The sequence below is a fragment of the Chiloscyllium plagiosum genome, unplaced genomic scaffold, assembly GCF_037043375.1.
Source record: "Chiloscyllium plagiosum isolate Xiang-an unplaced genomic scaffold, Cpla_swu_hap1 HiC_scaffold_37, whole genome shotgun sequence".
Classification (NCBI taxonomy): domain Eukaryota; kingdom Metazoa; phylum Chordata; class Chondrichthyes; order Orectolobiformes; family Hemiscylliidae; genus Chiloscyllium; species Chiloscyllium plagiosum.
The window spans coordinates 4,836,214-4,859,052 of NW_028270175.1; positions in this window are offsets into that span (position 1 = coordinate 4,836,214).

Consider the following 22,839-nt stretch of genomic DNA (forward strand, 5'->3'; position numbering starts at 1 on the left):
CAATGCACACACTGGGAAATTTGATGAAGGAACTGTGGAATGCATATACCGGGTAATATGATGGAGAAAGTGAGGAATGCAGATACTGGGAAAGTGATGGAGAAAGTGAGGAATGCAGAATTGGGGAAGGGATGGAGAAAGTGAGGAATGCAGATAGTGGGGACTGAAATGTACAAAGTGAGGAATCAGGATTCAATGGAACGTGATGGGGAAAATGAGGAATGCATATACTGGGGAACGTGATGGAGAAAGTGAGGAATGCAGATACTGGGGAAGGTATGGAGAAAGTGAGGAATGCAAATACTGGGAATGCGATGGAGAAAGTGAGGAATGCTGAAACTGGGAAATGAGATGGAGAAAGTGAGGAATGCAGGTACTGGAAATGTGATGGAGAATGTGAGGAATGCAGATACTGGGGAAGGTGATGGAGAAAGTGAGGAATGCAGATACTGGGGAAGGCATGGAGAACGAGGGGAATGCAGATACTGGGGAAGGTGATGGAGAAAGGGAGGAATGCAGATACTGGGGAATGTGATGGAGAAAGCGGGGAATGCAGATATTGTGGAATGTGATGGAGAAAGAGAGGAATGCAGATACTGGGAATGAGATGGAGAAAGTGAGGAATGCAGATACTGGGAACGTGATGGAGAAAGTGATGAATGCAGATACTGGGATCCGTGAAGGTGAAAGTGAGGAATGCAGATACTGTGAAAGGGATGGAGGAAGTGAGGAATGCAGATCCTGGGAATGTGATGGAGAAAGTGAGGAATGCAGACACCGGGAAACGTGATGGAGAAAGTGAGGAATGCAGATACCAGAAATGAGATGGAGAACATGAGGAATGCAAATACCGGGGAACTTGATGGAGAAAGTGAACAATGCAGATACTGGGGAATGTCATGGAGAAAGTGAGGAATGCAGATACTGGGGCAGGTGATGGAGAAAGGGAGGAATGCAGAAACTGGGGAAGGGATGGATAAAGAGGAATGCAGATATTGGGAATGTGATGGAGAAAGGGAGGAACGAAGATAATGGGGAAGGGTCGGAGAAAGTGAGGAATGCAGATACCGGGGAATGTGATGGAGAAAGCGGGGAATGCAGATATTGTGGAATGTGATGGAGAAAGTGAGTTATGCAGATACTGGGAACGTGATGGAGAAAATGAGGAATGCAGATAATGGGAATGTGATGGAGAAAGTGAGGAATGCAGATACTGGAAATTTGATGGAGAAAGTGAGCAATGCACACACTGGGAAACGTGATGAAGGAAGTGAGGAATGCAGATACCGGGAAATGTGATGGAGAAAGTGAGGAATGCAGATTCTGGAAAAGTGATGGAGAAAGTGAGGAATGCAGAACTGAGGAAGGGATGGAGAAAGTGAGGAATGCAGATACTCGGGAACGTGATGGAGAAAGTGAGGAATGCAGATATTGGGGAACGTGATGGTTAAAGGAGGAATGCAGATATTGGGGAATGTGATGGAAAAAGTGAGGAATGCTGATATTGGGGAACGTGATGGATAAAGTGGGGAATACAGAAACTGGGGAATGTCATGGTGAAAGTGAGGACTGCAGATACTGGGGAAAGTAATGGAGAAAGTGAGGAATGCAGATACTGGGAAGGTGATGGAGAAAGTGAGGAATGCAGATTCTGGGGAACGTCATGGAGAAAGTGAGGAATGCATATACTGGGTACATGATGGAGCAAGTGAGGAATGCAGCTTCTGGGAAAGTGATGGAGAAAGTGAGGAATGCAGATACTGGGATACGTGATGGAGAAAGTGAGGAATGCAGACACCGGGGAACATGATGGAGAAAGTGAGGAATGCAGATACTGGGAACGTGATAGAGAAAGTGAGGAATGCAGATACTGGGGAAGGGATGGAGAAAGTGAGGAATGCAGATATTGGGGAACGTGATGGTTCAAGTGAGGAATGCAGATATTGGGGAATGTGATGGAGAAAGTGAGGACTGCAGATATCGGGGAATGTGATGGAGAAAGTGAGGAATGCAGATACTGGGAAGGTGATGGAGAAAGTGAGGAATGCAGATTCTGGGGAACGTGATGGAGAAAGTGAGGAATGCATATACTTGGAACGTGATGGAGCAAGTGAGGAATGCAGCGACTGGGAAAGTGATGGAGAAAGTGAGGAATGCAGACACAAGGGAACATGATGGAGAAAGTGAGGAATGCAGATACTGGGAACGTGATAGAGAAAGTGAGAAATGCAGATACCGGGGAAGGGATGGGGAAAGTGAGGAATGCAGATACTGGGGAAGGGATGGAGAAAGTGAGGAATGCAGATACTGGAAATAGAATGGAGAAAGTGAGGAATGAAGATGCTGGGAATGTGATGATTAAAGTCAGGAATGCAGATACTGGGAACATGGTGGAGAAAGTGAGGAATGTAGATACTGGGGAACGTGATGGAGAAAGTGAGGAATGCAGACTCCGGGGAACATGATGGAGAAAGTGAGGAATGCAGATACTGGGAACGTGATAGAGAAAGTGAGGAATGCAGATACTGGGGTAGGGATGGAAAAGTGAGGAATGCAGATATTGGGGAATGTGATGGTCAATGTGAGTAATGCAGATATTGGGGAATGTGATGGAAAAAGTGAGTAATGCTGATATTGGGGAACGTGATGGTTAAAGTGAGGAATGCAGATACTGGGGAATGTGATGGAGAAAGTGAGGACTGCAGATACCGGGGAATGTGATGGAGAAAGTGAGGAATGCAGATACTGGGAAGGTGACGCAGAAAGTGAGGAATGCAGATTCTGGGGAACGTGATGGAGAAAGTGAGGAATGCATATACTGGGAACGTGATGGAGCAAGTGAGGAATGCAGCTACTGGGAAAGTGATGGAGAAAGTGAGGAATGCAGACACCGGGGAACATGATGGAGAAAGTGAGGAATGCAGATACTGGGAACGTGACAGAGAAAGTGAGGAATGCAGACACCGGGGAAGGGATGGAGAAAGTGAGTAATGCCGGGGTTAGGAACATGATAGAGAAAGTGAGGAATGCAGATACCGGGGAAGGGATGGAGAAAGTGAGGAATGCAGTTTCTGGGGAAGGGATGGAGAAAGTGAGGAATTCAGATACTGAAAAAGTGATGGAGAAAGGGAGAAATGAAGATACTGGGAATGTGATGATTAAAGTCAGGAATGCAGATACTGGGAACATGGTGGAGAAAGTGCGGAATGCAGATTCTGGGGAATGTGATGCAGAAAATGAAGAACGCAGATACTGGAAACGTGATAGAGAAAGTGAGGAATGAAGACACTGGGAAAGTGATGGAGAATGTGAGTTATGCAGATACTGGGAATGTGATGGACAAAGTGAGGAATGCAGACACCGGGCAACGTGATAGAGAAAATGAGGAATGCAGATACTGGGAATGTGATGGAGAAAGTGAGGAATGCAGCTACTGGAAATTTGATGGAGAAAGTGAGCAATGCACACACTGGGAAATTTGATGAAGGAACTGTGGAATGCATATACCGGGTAATATGATGGAGAAAGTGAGGAATGCAGATACTGGGAAAGTGATGGAGAAAGTGAGGAATGCAGAATTGGGGAAGGGATGGAGAAAGTGAGGAATGCAGATAGTGGGGACTGAAATGTACAAAGTGAGGAATCAGGATTCAATGGAACGTGATGGGGAAAATGAGGAATGCATATACTGGGGAACGTGATGGAGAAAGTGAGGAATGCAGATACTGGGGAAGGTATGGAGAAAGTGAGGAATGCAAATACTGGGAATGCGATGGAGAAAGTGAGGAATGCTGAAACTGGGAAATGAGATGGAGAAAGTGAGGAATGCATATACTGGGGAACGTGATGGTGAAAGTGAGGAATGCATATACTTGGAACGTGATGGAGCAAGTGAGGAATGCAGCTTATGGATAGTGATGGAGAAAGTGAGGAATGCACATAGTGGGAAAGTGATGGAGAAAGTGAGGAATGCAGACACCGGGGACCATGATGGAGAAAGTGAGGAATGCAGATACTGGGAACGTGATGGAGAAAGTGAGCAATGCAGATACTGGAAATGTGATGGAGAATGTGAGGAATGCAGATACTGGGGAATGTGATGGAGAAAGTGAGGAATACAGGTACTGGGGAAAGTGATGGAGAAAGTGAGGAATGCAGATACTGGAAAGGTGATGGAGAAAGTGAGGAATGCACATACTGGGAATGTGATGGAGGAAGTGAGGAATGCAGATACTGGGAATGTGATGGATAAAGTGAGGAATGCAGACACCAGGGAACGTGATGGAGAAAGTGAGGAATGCAGGTACTGGAAATGTGATGGAGAATGTGAGGAATGCAGATACTGGGGAATGTCATGAAGAAAATGAGGAATGCAGATACTGGGGAACGTGATGGAGAAAGTGAGGAATGCAGATACGAGGGAATGTGATGGGGAAAGAGAGGAATGCAGGTATTGGGGAACGTGATGGAGAAAGTGAGGACTGCAGATACAGTGATATGTGAAGGAGAAAGTGAGGAATGCAGATAGTGGGAATGTGATGGAGAAAGGGAGAAACGAAGATAATGGGGAAGGGATGGAGAAGGTGAGCAATGCAGATACTGGGAATGTGATAGAGAAATGTGAGGAATGCAGATACCGGGGAATGTGATAGAAAGTGAGGAATGCAGATATTGGGGAATGTGATGGAAAAGTGAGGAATGCAGACACTGGGAAAGTGATGGAGAAGGTGAGGAACACAGATACTTGGAATGTGATGGAGAAAGTGAGGAATGCCGATACTGTGAAAGGGATGGAGGAAGTGAGGAATGTAGATACTGGGTAATGTGATGGAGAAAGTGAGGAATGCAGACACCAGGGAACGTGATGGAGAAAGTGATGAATGCAGATTCTGGGATACGTGAAGGAGAAAGTGAGGAATGCAGACACCGGGAAACGTGATGGAGAAAGTGAGGAATGCAGATACCGGGGAATGAGATGGAGAACATGAGGAATGCAGATACCGGGGAACTTGATGGAGAAAGTGAGCAATGCAGATACTGGGGAAGGGATGGAGAAAGTGAGGAATGCAGATACTGGGGAAGGTGATGGAGAAAGGGAGGAATGCAGAAACTGGGGAAGGGATGGATAAAGAGGAATGCGGATACTGGGAATGTGATGGAGAAAGGGAGGAACGAAGATAATGGGGAAGGGTTGGAGAAAGTGAGGAATGCAGATACCGGGGAATGTGATGGAGAAAGCGGGGAATGCAGATACTGGGAACGTGATGGAGAAAGTGATGAATGCAGATACTGTGAAAGGGATGGAGAAAGTGAGGAATGCAGATACTGGGAATGTGATGGCGAAAGTGAGTTTTGCAGATACTGGGAATGTGAAGGAGAAAGTGAGGAATGCAGATACTGGGAACGTGATGGAGAAAGTGATGAATGCAGATACTGTGAAAGGGATGGAGAAAGTGAGGAATGCAGATACTGGGAATGTGATGGCGAAAGTGAGTTACGCAGATACTGGGAATGAGATGGAGAAAGTGAGGAATGCAGATACTGGGAACGTGACGCAGAAAGTGAGGAATGCAGATACTGTGAAAGGGATGGAGAAAGTGAGGAATGCAGATCCTGGGAATGTGATGGAGAAAGTGAGGAATGCAGACACCGGGAAACGTGATGGAGAAGGTGAGGAATGCAGATACCGGGGAATGACATGGAGAAAATGAGGAATGCAGATACCGGGGAACTTGATGGAGAAAGTGAGCAATGCAGATACTGGAAATGTGATGGAGAATGTGAGGAATGTAGATACTGGGGAATGTGATGGAGAAAGTGAGGACTGCAGATACTGGGGAAAGGATGGAGAAAGTGAGGAATGCCGGTACTGGGGAAGGTGAAGGAGAAAGTGAGGAATGCAGATACTGGGGAACGTGATGGAGAAAGTGAGGAATGCAGATACGAGGGAATGTGATGGGGAAAGAGAGGAATGCAGGTATTGGGGAACGTGATGGAGAAAGTGAGGACTGCAGATACAGTGATACGTGAAGGAGAAAGTGAGGAATGCAGATAGTGGGAATGTGATGGAGAAAGGGAGAAATGAAGATAATGGGGAAGGGATGGAGAAGGTGAGCAATGCAGATACTGGGAATGTGATAGAGAAATGTGAGGAATGCAGATACCGGGGAATGTGATAGAAAGTGAGGAATGCAGATATTGGGGAATGTGATGGAAAAGTGAGGAATGCAGACACTGGGAAAGTGATGGAGAAGGTGAGGAACACAGATACTTGGAATGTGATGGAGAAAGTGAGGAATGCCGATACTGTGAAAGGGATGGAGGAAGTGAGGAATGTAGATACTGGGTAATGTGATGGATAAAGTGAGGAATGCAGACACCAGGGAACGTGATGGAGAAAGTGATGAATGCAGATTCTGGGATACGTGAAGGAGAAAGTGAGGAATGCAGACACCGGGAAACGTGATGGAGAAAGTGAGGAATGCAGATACCGGGGAATGTGATGGAGAAAGTGAGGAATGCAGATACTGGAAATTTGATGGAGAAAGTGAGCAATGCACACACTGGGAAACGTGATGAAGGAAGTGAGGAATGCAGATACCGGGAAATGTGATGGAGAAAGTGAGGAATGCAGATTCTGGAAAAGTGATGGAGAAAGTGAGGAATGCAGAACTGAGGAAGGGATGGAGAAAGTGAGGAATGCAGATACTCGGGAACGTGATGGAGAAAGTGAGGAATGCAGATATTGGGGAACGTGATGGTTAAAGGAGGAATGCAGATATTGGGGAATGTGATGGAAAAAGTGAGGAATGCTGATATTGGGGAACGTGATGGATAAAGTGGGGAATACAGAAACTGGGGAATGTCATGGTGAAAGTGAGGACTGCAGATACTGGGGAAAGTAATGGAGAAAGTGAGGAATGCAGATACTGGGAAGGTGATGGAGAAAGTGAGGAATGCAGATTCTGGGGAACGTCATGGAGAAAGTGAGGAATGCATATACTGGGTACATGATGGAGCAAGTGAGGAATGCAGCTTCTGGGAAAGTGATGGAGAAAGTGAGGAATGCAGATACTGGGATACGTGATGGAGAAAGTGAGGAATGCAGACACCGGGGAACATGATGGAGAAAGTGAGGAATGCAGATACTGGGAACGTGATAGAGAAAGTGAGGAATGCAGATACTGGGGAAGGGATGGAGAAAGTGAGGAATGCAGATATTGGGGAACGTGATGGTTCAAGTGAGGAATGCAGATATTGGGGAATGTGATGGAGAAAGTGAGGACTGCAGATATCGGGGAATGTGATGGAGAAAGTGAGGAATGCAGATACTGGGAAGGTGATGGAGAAAGTGAGGAATGCAGATTCTGGGGAACGTGATGGAGAAAGTGAGGAATGCATATACTTGGAACGTGATGGAGCAAGTGAGGAATGCAGCGACTGGGAAAGTGATGGAGAAAGTGAGGAATGCAGACACAAGGGAACATGATGGAGAAAGTGAGGAATGCAGATACTGGGAACGTGATAGAGAAAGTGAGAAATGCAGATACCGGGGAAGGGATGGGGAAAGTGAGGAATGCAGATACTGGGGAAGGGATGGAGAAAGTGAGGAATGCAGATACTGGAAATAGAATGGAGAAAGTGAGGAATGAAGATGCTGGGAATGTGATGATTAAAGTCAGGAATGCAGATACTGGGAACATGGTGGAGAAAGTGAGGAATGTAGATACTGGGGAACGTGATGGAGAAAGTGAGGAATGCAGACTCCGGGGAACATGATGGAGAAAGTGAGGAATGCAGATACTGGGAACGTGATAGAGAAAGTGAGGAATGCAGATACTGGGGTAGGGATGGAAAAGTGAGGAATGCAGATATTGGGGAATGTGATGGTCAATGTGAGTAATGCAGATATTGGGGAATGTGATGGAAAAAGTGAGTAATGCTGATATTGGGGAACGTGATGGTTAAAGTGAGGAATGCAGATACTGGGGAATGTGATGGAGAAAGTGAGGACTGCAGATACCGGGGAATGTGATGGAGAAAGTGAGGAATGCAGATACTGGGAAGGTGACGCAGAAAGTGAGGAATGCAGATTCTGGGGAACGTGATGGAGAAAGTGAGGAATGCATATACTGGGAACGTGATGGAGCAAGTGAGGAATGCAGCTACTGGGAAAGTGATGGAGAAAGTGAGGAATGCAGACACCGGGGAACATGATGGAGAAAGTGAGGAATGCAGATACTGGGAACGTGACAGAGAAAGTGAGGAATGCAGACACCGGGGAAGGGATGGAGAAAGTGAGTAATGCCGGGGTTAGGAACATGATAGAGAAAGTGAGGAATGCAGATACCGGGGAAGGGATGGAGAAAGTGAGGAATGCAGTTTCTGGGGAAGGGATGGAGAAAGTGAGGAATTCAGATACTGAAAAAGTGATGGAGAAAGGGAGAAATGAAGATACTGGGAATGTGATGATTAAAGTCAGGAATGCAGATACTGGGAACATGGTGGAGAAAGTGCGGAATGCAGATTCTGGGGAATGTGATGCAGAAAATGAAGAACGCAGATACTGGAAACGTGATAGAGAAAGTGAGGAATGAAGACACTGGGAAAGTGATGGAGAATGTGAGTTATGCAGATACTGGGAATGTGATGGACAAAGTGAGGAATGCAGACACCGGGCAACGTGATAGAGAAAATGAGGAATGCAGATACTGGGAATGTGATGGAGAAAGTGAGGAATGCAGCTACTGGAAATTTGATGGAGAAAGTGAGCAATGCACACACTGGGAAATTTGATGAAGGAACTGTGGAATGCATATACCGGGTAATATGATGGAGAAAGTGAGGAATGCAGATACTGGGAAAGTGATGGAGAAAGTGAGGAATGCAGAATTGGGGAAGGGATGGAGAAAGTGAGGAATGCAGATAGTGGGGACTGAAATGTACAAAGTGAGGAATCAGGATTCAATGGAACGTGATGGGGAAAATGAGGAATGCATATACTGGGGAACGTGATGGAGAAAGTGAGGAATGCAGATACTGGGGAAGGTATGGAGAAAGTGAGGAATGCAAATACTGGGAATGCGATGGAGAAAGTGAGGAATGCTGAAACTGGGAAATGAGATGGAGAAAGTGAGGAATGCATATACTGGGGAACGTGATGGTGAAAGTGAGGAATGCATATACTTGGAACGTGATGGAGCAAGTGAGGAATGCAGCTTATGGATAGTGATGGAGAAAGTGAGGAATGCAGATACTGGGAACGTGATGGAGAAAGTGAGCAATGCAGATACTGGAAATGTGATGGAGAATGTGAGGAATGCAGATACTGGGGAATGTGATGGAGAAAGTGAGGAATACAGGTACTGGGGAAAGTGATGGAGAAAGTGAGGAATGCAGATACTGGAAAGGTGATGGAGAAAGTGAGGAATGCACATACTGGGAATGTGATGGAGGAAGTGAGGAATGCAGATACTGGGAATGTGATGGATAAAGTGAGGAATGCAGACACCAGGGAACGTGATGGAGAAAGTGAGGAATGCAGGTACTGGAAATGTGATGGAGAATGTGAGGAATGCAGATACTGGGGAATGTCATGAAGAAAATGAGGAATGCAGATACTGGGGAACGTGATGGAGAAAGTGAGGAATGCAGATACGAGGGAATGTGATGGGGAAAGAGAGGAATGCAGGTATTGGGGAACGTGATGGAGAAAGTGAGGACTGCAGATACAGTGATATGTGAAGGAGAAAGTGAGGAATGCAGATAGTGGGAATGTGATGGAGAAAGGGAGAAACGAAGATAATGGGGAAGGGATGGAGAAGGTGAGCAATGCAGATACTGGGAATGTGATAGAGAAATGTGAGGAATGCAGATACCGGGGAATGTGATAGAAAGTGAGGAATGCAGATATTGGGGAATGTGATGGAAAAGTGAGGAATGCAGACACTGGGAAAGTGATGGAGAAGGTGAGGAACACAGATACTTGGAATGTGATGGAGAAAGTGAGGAATGCCGATACTGTGAAAGGGATGGAGGAAGTGAGGAATGTAGATACTGGGTAATGTGATGGAGAAAGTGAGGAATGCAGACACCAGGGAACGTGATGGAGAAAGTGATGAATGCAGATTCTGGGATACGTGAAGGAGAAAGTGAGGAATGCAGACACCGGGAAACGTGATGGAGAAAGTGAGGAATGCAGATACCGGGGAATGAGATGGAGAACATGAGGAATGCAGATACCGGGGAACTTGATGGAGAAAGTGAGCAATGCAGATACTGGGGAAGGGATGGAGAAAGTGAGGAATGCAGATACTGGGGAAGGTGATGGAGAAAGGGAGGAATGCAGAAACTGGGGAAGGGATGGATAAAGAGGAATGCGGATACTGGGAATGTGATGGAGAAAGGGAGGAACGAAGATAATGGGGAAGGGTTGGAGAAAGTGAGGAATGCAGATACCGGGGAATGTGATGGAGAAAGCGGGGAATGCAGATACTGGGAACGTGATGGAGAAAGTGATGAATGCAGATACTGTGAAAGGGATGGAGAAAGTGAGGAATGCAGATACTGGGAATGTGATGGCGAAAGTGAGTTTTGCAGATACTGGGAATGTGAAGGAGAAAGTGAGGAATGCAGATACTGGGAACGTGATGGAGAAAGTGATGAATGCAGATACTGTGAAAGGGATGGAGAAAGTGAGGAATGCAGATACTGGGAATGTGATGGCGAAAGTGAGTTACGCAGATACTGGGAATGAGATGGAGAAAGTGAGGAATGCAGATACTGGGAACGTGACGCAGAAAGTGAGGAATGCAGATACTGTGAAAGGGATGGAGAAAGTGAGGAATGCAGATCCTGGGAATGTGATGGAGAAAGTGAGGAATGCAGACACCGGGAAACGTGATGGAGAAGGTGAGGAATGCAGATACCGGGGAATGACATGGAGAAAATGAGGAATGCAGATACCGGGGAACTTGATGGAGAAAGTGAGCAATGCAGATACTGGAAATGTGATGGAGAATGTGAGGAATGTAGATACTGGGGAATGTGATGGAGAAAGTGAGGACTGCAGATACTGGGGAAAGGATGGAGAAAGTGAGGAATGCCGGTACTGGGGAAGGTGAAGGAGAAAGTGAGGAATGCAGATACTGGGGAACGTGATGGAGAAAGTGAGGAATGCAGATACGAGGGAATGTGATGGGGAAAGAGAGGAATGCAGGTATTGGGGAACGTGATGGAGAAAGTGAGGACTGCAGATACAGTGATACGTGAAGGAGAAAGTGAGGAATGCAGATAGTGGGAATGTGATGGAGAAAGGGAGAAATGAAGATAATGGGGAAGGGATGGAGAAGGTGAGCAATGCAGATACTGGGAATGTGATAGAGAAATGTGAGGAATGCAGATACCGGGGAATGTGATAGAAAGTGAGGAATGCAGATATTGGGGAATGTGATGGAAAAGTGAGGAATGCAGACACTGGGAAAGTGATGGAGAAGGTGAGGAACACAGATACTTGGAATGAGATGGAGAAAGTGAGGAATGCCAATACAGTGAAAGGGATGGAGGAAGTGAGGAATGTAGATACTGGGTAATGTGATGGAGAAAGTGAGGAATGCAGACACCAGGGAACGTGATGGAGAAAGTGAGGAATGCAGGTACTGGAAATGTGATGGAGAATGTGAGGAATGCAGATACTGTGGAAGGTGATGGAGAAAGTGAGGAATGCAGATACTGGGGAAGGCATGGAGAAAGTGGGGAATGCAGATACTGGGGAAGGTGATGGAGAAAGGGAGGAATGCACATACTGGGGAAGGGATGGATAAAGAGGAATGCAGATACTGGTAATGTGATGGAGAAAGGGAGGAACGAAGATAATGGGGAAGGGTTGGAGTAAGTGAGGAATGCAGATACCAGGGAATGTGATGGAGAAAGCGGGGAATGCAGATATTGTGGAATGTGATGGAGAACGTGAGTTATGCAGATACTGGGAATGAGATGGAGAAAGTGAGGAATGCAGATACTGGGAACGTGATGGAGAAAGTGATGAATGCAGATACTGGGATACGTGAAGGAGAAAGTGAGGAATGCAGATACTGTGAAAGGGATGGAGGAAGTGAGGAATGCAGATCCTGGGAATGTGATGGAGAAAGTGAGGAATGCAGACACCGGGAAACGTGATGGAGAAAGTGAGGAATGCAGATACCGGGGAATGAGATGGAGAAAGTGAGCAATGCAGATACTGGAAATGTGATGGAGAATGTGAGGAATGCAGATACTGGGGAATGTGATGGAGAAAGTGAGGAATACAGGTACTGGGGAACGTGAAGGAGAAAGTGAGGAATGCAGACACCGGGGAAAGTGATGGAGAAAGTGAGGAATGCAGATACTGGAAAGGTGATGGAGAAAGTGAGGAATGCACATACTGGGAATGTGATAGAGAAAGTGAGGAATGCAGATACTGGGAATGTGATGGCGAAAGAGAGGAATGCAGATTCTGGGAAGGTCATGGAGAAAGTGAGGAATGCAGATACTGGGAATGTGATCGAGAAAGTGAGGAATGCAGATACTGAGATGCGTGAAGGAGAAAGTGAGGAATGCAGATACTGGGGAAGGTGATGGAGAAAGTGAGGATTGCAGATACTAGGGAATGTGATGGGGAAAGAGATGAATGCAGGTATTGCGGAACGTGATGGAGAAAGTGAGGACTGCAGATACAGTGATACGTGAAGGAGAAAGTGAGGAATGCAGATACTGGGGAAGGAATGGATAAAGAGGAATGCAGATACTGGGAATGTGATGGAGAAAGGGAGGACTGCAGGTACTGGGATAAGAGATGGAGAAATTGAGGAATGCAGATACTGGGGAACGAGATGCAGAAAGTGAGGAAAGCAGACACTGGGAACGAGATGGAGAAAGTGAGGACTGCAGATACTGGGATAAGAGATGGAGAAATTGAGGAATGCAGATACTGGGGAACGTGATGGAGAAAGTGAGGAATGCAGATACTGGAAATGTGATGAAGAAAGTGAGGAATGCAGATTCAGGGAATGTCATGGAGAAAATGGGGAATGCAGATACTGGAAATGTCATGGAGAAGGTGAGGAATGCAGATACTGGGGAACGTGATGGAGAAAGTGAGGAATGTAGATACTGGGAAAATGATAGGGGAAGTGAGGAATGCAGACACCAGGGAACGTGATGGAGAAAGTGAGGAATGTAGGTACTGTAAATGTGATGGAGAATGTGAGGAATGCAGATACTGGGGAAGGGATGGAGAAAGTGAGGAATGCAGATACTGGGGAAGGTGATGGAGAAAGTGAGGAATGCATTTACTAGGGAATGTGATGGGGAAAGAGAGGAATGCAGGTATTGGGGAAGGTGATGGAGAAAGTGAGGACTGCAGATACAGTGATACGTGAAGGAGAAAGTGAGGAATGCAGATACTGGGAATGTGATAGAGAAAGTGAGGAATGCAGATATTGGGGAATGTGATGGAACAGTGAGGAATGCAGGCACTGGGAAAGTGATGGAGAAGGTGAGGAACACAGATACTTGGAATGTGATGGAGAAAGTGAGGAATGCCGATACTGTGAAAGGGATGGAGGAAGTGAGGAATGTAGATACTGGGTAATGGGATGGAGAAAGTGAGGAATGCAGACACCAGGGAACGTGATGGAGAAAGTGAGGAATGCAGGTACTGGGGATGGGATGGAGAAAGTGAGGAATGCAGATACTGGGTAAGGAATGGATAAAGAGGAATGCAGATACTGGGAATGTGTTGGAGAAAGGGAGGAATGCAGATACTGGGGAAGGTGATGGAGAAAGTGAGGAATGCAGATACTGGGGATGGGATGGAGAAAGTGAGGAATGCAGATACTGGGGAAGGAATGGATAAAGAGGAATGCAGATACTGGGAATGTGTTGGAGAAAGGGAGGAACGAAGATAATGGGGAAGGGTTGGAGAATGTGAGGAATGCAGATACCAGGGAATGTGATGGAGAAAGCGGGGAATGCAGATATTGTGGAATGTGATGGAGAACGTGAGTTATGCAGATACTGGGAATGAGATGGAGAAAGTGAGGAATGCAGATACTGGGAACGTGATGGAGAAAGTGATGAATGTAGATACTGGGTTACGTGAAGGAGAAAGTGAGGAATGCAGATACTGTGAAAGGGATGGAGGAAGTGAGGAATGTAGATCCTGGGAATGTGATGGAGAAAGTGAGGAATGCAGACACCGGGAAACGTGATGGAGAAAGTGAGGAATGCAGATACCGGGGAATGAGAGGGAGAACATGAGGAATGCAGATACTGGGGAACTTGATGGAGAAAGTGAGCAATGCAGACACTGGAAATGTGATGGAGAATGTGAGGAATGCAGATACTGGGGAATGTGATGGAGAAAGTGAGGAATACAGGTACTGGGGAACGTGAAGGAGAAAGTGAGGAATGCAGGCACCGGGGAAAGTGATGGAGAAAGTCAGGAATGCAGATACTGGAAAGGTGATGGAGAAAGTGAGGAATGCACATACTGGGAATGTGATGGAGAAAGTGAGGAATGCAGATACTGGAATGTGATGGCGAAAGAGAGGAATGCAGATTCAGGGAAGGTCATGGAGAAATTGAGGCATGCAGATACTGGGAATGTGATCGAGAAAGTGAGGAATGCAGATACTGAGATGCGTGAAGGAGAAAGTGAGGAATGCAGATACTGGGGAAGGTGATGAAGAAAGTGAGAAATGCAGATACTAGGGAATGTGATGGGGAAAGAGAGGAATGCAGGTATTGGGGAACGTGATGGAGAAAGTGAGGAATGCAGATAGTGGGAATGTGATGGAGAATGGGAGAAACGAAGATAATGGGGAAGGGATGGAGAAGGTGAGCAATGCAGATACTGGGAATGTGATAGAGAAAGCGAGGAATGCAGATACCGGGGAATGTGATAGAAAGTGAGGAATGCATATATTGGGGAATGTGATGGAAAAGTGAGGAATGCAGACACTGGGAAAGTGATGGAGAAGGTGAGGAACACAGATACTTGGAATGTGATGGAGAAAGTGAGGAATGCCGATACTGTGAAAGGGATGGAGGAAGTGAGGAATGTAGATACTGGGTAATGTGATGGAGAAAGCGAGGAATGCAGACATCAGGGAACGTGATGGAGAAAGTGAGGAATGCAGGTACTGGAAATGTGATGGAGAATGTGAGGAATGCAGATACTGGGGAAGGTGATGGAGAAAGTGAGGAATGCAGATACTGGGGAAGGGATGGAGAACGAGGGGAATGCAGATACTGGGGAAGGTGATGGAGAAAGGGAGGAATGCAGATACTGGGGAATGTGATGGAGAAAGCGGGGAATGCAGATATTGTGGAATGTGATGGAGAAAGAGAGGAATGCAGATACTGGGAATGAGATGGAGAAAGTGAGGAATGCAGATACTGGGAACGTGATGGAGAAAGTGATGAATGCAGATACTGGGATCCGTGAAGGTGAAAGTGAGGAATGCAGATACTGTGAAAGGGATGGAGGAAGTGAGGAATGCAGATCCTGGGAATGTGATGGAGAAAGTGAGGAATGCAGACACCGGGAAACGTGATGGAGAAAGTGAGGAATGCAGATACCGGAAATGAGATGGAGAACATGAGGAATGCAGATACCGGGGAACTTGATGGAGAAAGTGAGCAATGCAGATACTGGGGAAGGGATGGAGAAAGTGAGGAATGCAGATACTGGGGCAGGTGATGGAGAAAGGGAGGAATGCAGAAACTGGGGAAGGGATGGATAAAGAGGAATGCAGATACTGGGAATGTGATGGAGAAAGGGAGGAACGAAGATAATGGGGAAGGGTCGGAGAAAGTGAGGAATGCAGATACCGGGGAATGTGATGGAGAAAGCGGGGAATGCAGATATTGTGGAATGTGATGGAGAAAGTGAGTTATGCAGATACTGGGAACGTGATGGAGAAAATGAGGAATGCAGATAATGGGAATGTGATGGAGAAAGTGAGGAATGCAGATACTGGAAATTTGATGGAGAAAGTGAGCAATGCACACACTGGGAAACGTGATGAAGGAAGTGAGGAATGCAGATACCGGGAAATGTGATGGAGAAAGTGAGGAATGCAGATTCTGGAAAAGTGATGGAGAAAGTGAGGAATGCAGAACTGAGGAAGGGATGGAGAAAGTGAGGAATGCAGATACTCGGGAACGTGATGGAGAAAGTGAGGAATGCAGATATTGGGGAACGTGATGGTTAAAGGAGGAATGCAGATATTGGGGAATGTGATGGAAAAAGTGAGGAATGCTGATATTGGGGAACGTGATGGATAAAGTGGGGAATACAGAAACTGGGGAATGTCATGGTGAAAGTGAGGACTGCAGATACTGGGGAAAGTAATGGAGAAAGTGAGGAATGCAGATACTGGGAAGGTGATGGAGAAAGTGAGGAATGCAGATTCTGGGGAACGTGATGGAGAAAGTGAGGAATGCATATACTGGGAACGTGATGGAGCAAGTGAGGAATGCAGCTTCTGGGAAAGTGATGGAGAAAGTGAGGAATGCAGATACTGGGATACGTGATGGAGAAAGTGAGGAATGCAGACACCGGGGAACATGATGGAGAAAGTGAGGAATGCAGATACTGGGAACGTGATAGAGAAAGTGAGGAATGCAGATACTGGGGAAGGGATGGAGAAAGTGAGGAATGCAGATATTGGGGAACGTGATGGTTCAAGTGAGGAATGCAGATATTGGGGAATGTGATGGAGAAAGTGAGGACCGCAGATACCGGGGAATGTGATGGAGAAAGTGAGGAATGCAGATACTGGGAAGGTGATGGAGAAAGTGAGGAATGCAGATTCTGGGGAACGTGATGGAGAAAGTGAGGAATGCATATACTTGGAACGTGATGGAGCAAGTGAGGAATGCAGCGACTGGGAAAGTGATGGAGAAAGTGAGGAATGCACATAGTGGGAAAGTGATGGAGAAAGTGAGGAATGCAGACACAAGGGAACATGATGGAGAAAGTGAGGAATGCAGATACTGGGAACGTGATAGAGAAAGTGAGAAATGCAGATACCGGGGAAGGGATGGGGAAAGTGAGGAATGCAGATACTGGGGAAGGGATGGAGAAAGTGAGGAATGCAGATACTGGAAATAGAATGGAGCAAGTGAGGAATGAAGATGCTGGGAATGTGATGATTAAAGTCAGGAATGCAGATACTGGGAACATGGTGGAGAAAGTGAGGAATGTAGATACTGGGGAACGTGATGGTGAAAGTGAGGAATGCAGATACTGGGAAAGTGATGGAGAAAGTGAGGAATGCAGACTCCGGGGAACATGATGGAGAAAGTGAGGAATGCAGATACTGGGAACGTGATAGAGAAAGTGAGGAATGCAGATACTGGGGTAGGGATGGAAAAGTGTGGAATGCAGATATTGGGGAATGTGATGGTCAATGTGAGTAATGCAGATATTGGGGAATGTGATGGAAAAAGTGAGTAATGCTGATATTGGGGAACGTGATGGTTAAAGTGAGGAATGCAGATACTGGGGAATGTGATGGAGAAAGTGAGGACTGCAGATACCGGGGAATGTGATGGAGAAAGTGAGGAATGCAGATACTGGGAAGGTGACGCAGAAAGTGAGGAATGCATATACTGGGAACGTGATGGAGAAAGTGAGGAATGCATATACTGGGAACGTGATGGAGCAAGTGAGGAATGCAGCTACTGGGAAAGTGATGGAGAAAGTGAGGAATGCAGACACAGGGGAACATGATGGAGAAAGTGAGGAATGCAGATACTGGGAACGTGACAGAGAAAGTGAGGAATGCAGACACCGGGGAAGGGATGGAGAAAGTGAGTAATGCCGGGGTTAGGAACATGATAGAGAAAGTGAGGAATGCAGATACCGGGGAAGGAATGGAGAAAGTGAGGAATGCAGATTCTGGGGAAGGGATGGAGAAAGTGAGGAATGCAGATACTGAAAAAGTGATGGAGAAAGGGAGAAATGAAGATACTGGGAATGTGATGATTAAAGTCAGGAATGCAGATACTGGGAACATGGTGGAGAAAGTGCGGAATGCAGATTCTGGGGAATGTGATGCAGAAAATGAAGAACGCAGATACTGGAAACGTGATAGAGAAAGTGAGGAATGAAGACACTGGGAAAGTGATGGAGAATGTGAGTTATGCAGATACTGGGAATGTGATGGACAAAGTGAGGAATGCAGACACCGGGCAACGTGATAGAGAAAATGAGGAATGCAGATACTGGGAATGTGATGGAGAAAGTGAGGAATGCAGCTACTGGAAATTTGATGGAGAAAGTGAGCAATGCACACACTGGGAAATTTGATGAAGGAACTGTGGAATGCATATACCGGGTAATATGATGGAGAAAGTGAGGAATGCAGATACTGGGAAAGTGATGGAGAAAGTGAGGAATGCAGAATTGGGGAAGGGATGGAGAAAGTGAGGAATGCAGATAGTGGGGACTGAAATGTACAAAGTGAGGAATCAGGATTCAATGGAACGTGATGGGGAAAATGAGGAATGCATATACTGGGGAACGTGATGGAGAAAGTGAGGAATGCAGATACTTGGAACGTGATGGAGCAAGTGAGGAATGCAGCTTATGGATAGTGATGGAGAAAGTGAGGAATGCACATAGTGGGAATGTGATGGAGAAAGTGAGGAATGCAGATACTGGGAACGTGATGGAGAAAGGGAGGAATGAAGATACTGGGTAATGTGATGGAGAAAGTGAGGAATGCAGATTCTGGAAAAGTGATGGAGAAAGTGAGGAATGCAGAACTGAGGAAGGGATGGAGAAAGTGAGGAATGCAGATACTCGGGAACGTGATGGAGAAAGTGAGGAATGCAGATATTGGGGAACGTGATGGTTAAAGGAGAAATGCAGATATTGGGGAATGTGATGGAAAAAGTGAGGAATGCTGATATTGGGGAACGTGATGGATAAAGTGGGGAATACAGAAACTGGGGAATGTCATGGTGAAAGTGAGGAATGCAGATACTGGGGAAAGTAATGGAGAAAGTGAGGAATGCAGATACTAGGAAGTTGATGGAGAAAGTGAGGAATGCAGATTCTGGGGAACGTCATGGAGAAAGTGAGGAATGCATATACTGGGAACGTGATGGAGCAAGTGAGGAATGCAGCTTCTGGGAAAGTGATGGAGAAAGTGAGGAATGCAGATACTGGGATACGTGATGGAGAAAGTGAGGAATGCAGACACCGGGGAACATGATGGAGAAAGTGAGGAATGCAGATACTGGGAACGTGATAGAGAAAGTGAGGAATGCAGATACTGGGGAAGGGATGGAGAAAGTGAGGAATGCAGATACTTGGAACGTGATGGAGCAAGTGAGGAATGCACATAGTGGGAAAGTGATGGAGAAAGTGAGGAATGCAGACACCGGGGAAAATGATGGAGAAAGTGAGGAATGCAGATTCTGGGAACGTGATGGAGAAAGTGAGGAATGCACATAGTGGGAAAGTGATGGAGAAAGTGAGGAATGCAGACACCGGGGAAAATGATGGAGAAAGTGAGGAATGCAGATTCTGGGAACGTGATAGATAAAGTGAGAAATGCAAATAGTGGGGAAGGGATGGAGAAAGTGAGGAATGCAGGTGTTGGGAACGTGATAGAGAAAGTGAGGAATGCAGATACCGGGGAAGGGATGGGGAAAATGAGGAATGAAGACACTGGGGAAGGGATGGAGAAAGTGAGAAATGCAGATACTGGAATTGGAATGGAGAAAGGGAGGAATGAAGATACTGGGAATGTGATGATTAAAGTCAGGAATGCAGATACTCGGGACATGGTGGAGAAAGTGAGGAATGCAGATATTGGGGAACGTGATGGTTAAAGGGAGGAATGCAGATATTGGGGAATGTGATGGAAAAAGTGAGGAATGCTGATATTGGGGAACGTGATGGTTAAAGTGAGGAATACAGAAACTGGGGAATATCATGGTGAAAGTGAGCACTGCAAATACTGGGGAAAGTGATGGAGAAAGTGAGGAATGCAGATACTGGGAAAGTAATGGAGAAAGTGAGGAATGCAGACACCGGGGAACATGATGGAGAAAGTGAGGAATGCAGATACTGGGAACGTGATAGAGAAAGTGAGGAATGCAGATACGGGGGAAGGGATGGAGAAAGTGAGGAATGCAGATTCTGGGGAACGTGATGGTTAAAGGGAGGAATGCAGATACTGGGGAATGTGATGGAAAAAGTGAGGAATGCAGATATTGGGGAACGTGATGGTTAAAGTGAAGAATGCAGATACTGGGAATGTGATGCAGAAAGTGAGGAATGCAGGTTCTGGGGAACGTGATGGAGAAAGTCAGGAATGCATATACTGGGAACGTGATGGAGCAAGTGAGGAATGCAGCTACTGGGAAAGTGATGGAGAAAGTGAGGAATGCAGATACTGGGAACGTGATAGAGAAAGTGAGGAATGCAGACACCGGGGAAGGGATGGAGAAAGTGAGGAATACAGGTGTTGGGAACGTGATAGAGAAAGTGAGGAATGCAGATACCGGGGAAGGGATGGAGAAAGTGAGGAATGCAGATACTTGAAAAGTGATGGAGAAAGTGAGGAATGAAGATACTGGGAATGTGATGATTAAAGTCGGGAATGCAGATACTGGGAACATGGTGGAGAAAGTGCGGAATGCAGATTCTGGTGAATGTGATGGAGAAAATGAAGAACGCAGACACTGGAAACGTGATAGAGAAAGTGAGGAATGAAGACACTGGGAAAGTGATGGAGAATGTGAGTTATGCAGATACTGCGAACGTGATGGAGAAAGTGAGGAATGCAGACACCGGGGAACGTGATGGAGAAAATGAGGAATGCAGATAATGGGAATGTGATGGAGAAAGTGAGGAATGCAGATACTGGAAATTTGATGGAGAAAGTGAGCAATGCACACACTGGGAAACGTGATGAAGGAAGTGAGGAATGCAGATACCGGGTAATGTGATGGAGAAAGTGAGGAATGCAGATACGGGAAAAGTGATGAGAAAGTGCGGAACGCAGAACTGAGGAAGGGATGGAGAAAGTGAGGAATGCAGATACTCGTGAACGTGATGGAGAAAGTGAGGAATGCAGATATTGGGGAACGTGATGGTTAAAGGGAGGAATGCAGATATTGGGGAATGTGATGTAAAAAGTGAGGAATGCTGATATTGGGGAATGTGATGGTTAAAGTGAGGAATACAGAAACTGGGGAATATCATGGTGAAAGTGAGGACTGCAGATACTGGGGAAAGTGATGGAGAAAGTGAGGAATGCAGATACTGGGAAGGTGATGGAGAAAGTGAGGAATGCAGATTCTGGGGAACGTGATGGAGAAAGTGAGGAATGCATATACTGGGAACGTGATGGAGCAAAAGAGGAATGCAGCTTCTGGGAAAGTGATGGAGAAAGTGAGGAATGCAGATACTGGGATACGTGATGGAGAAAGTGAGGAATGCAGACACCGGGGAACATGATGGAGAAAGTGAGGAATGCAGAGACTGAGAATGTGATCGAGAAAGTGAGGAATGCAGATACTGGGGAAGGGATGGAGAAAGTGAGGAATGCAGATATTGGGGAACGTGATGGTTCAAGTGAGGAATGCAGATATTGGGGAATGTGATGGAAAAAGTGAGGACTGCTGATATTGGGGAACGTGATGGTTAAAGTGAGGAATACAGAAACTGGGGAATATCATGGTGGAAGTGAGGACTGCAGATATCGGGGAATGTGATGGAGAAAGTGAGGAATGCAGATACTGGGAAGGTGATGGAGAAAGTGTGGAATACAGATTCTGGGGAACGTGATGGAGAAAGTGAGGAATGCATATACTTGGAACGTGATGGAGCAAGTGAGGAATGCAGCTTATGGAAAGTGATGGAGAAAGTGAGGAATACACATAGTGGGAAAGTGATGGAGAAAGTGAGGAATGCAGACACCGGGGACCATGATGGAGAAAGTGAGGAATGCAGATACTGGGAACGTGATAGAGAAAGTGAGAAATGCAGAGACTGGGGAAGGGATGGAGAAATTGAGGAATGCAGATACTGGAAATGGAATGGAGAAAGTGAGGAATGCAGATACTGGGAACGTGATAGAGAAAGTGAGAAATGCAGAGACTGGGGAAGGGATGGAGAAAGTGAGGAATGCAGATACTGGAAATGGAATGGAGAAAGTGAGGAATTCAGACACTGGGGAAGGGATGGAGAAAGTGAGGAATGCAGGTGTTGGGAACGTGATAGAGAAAGTGAGGAATGCAGATACCGGGGAAGGGATGGAGAAAGTGAGGAATGCAGATTCTGGGGAAGGGATGGAGAAAGTGAGGAATGCAGATACTTGAAAAGTGATGGAGCAAGGGAGAAATGAAGATACTGGGAATGTGATGATTAAAGTCAGGAATGCAGATACTGGGGACATGGTGGAGAAAGTGCGGAATGCAGATTCTGGGGAATGTGATGGAGAAAATGAAGATCGCAGATACTGGAAACGTGATAGAGAAAGTGAGGAATGAAGAAACTGGGAAAGTGATGGAGAATGTGAGTTATGCAGATACTGCGAACGTGATGGAGAAAGTGAGGAATGCAGACACCGGGGAACGTGATGGAGAAATTGAGGAATGCAGATAATGGGAATGTGATGGAGAAAGTGAGGAATGCAGATACTGGAAATTTGATGGAGAAAGTGAGCAATGCACACACTGGGAAACGTGATGAAGGAAGTGAGGAATGCAGATACCGGGTAATATGATGGAGAAAGTGAGGAATGCAGATACTGGGAAAGTGATGAGAAAGTG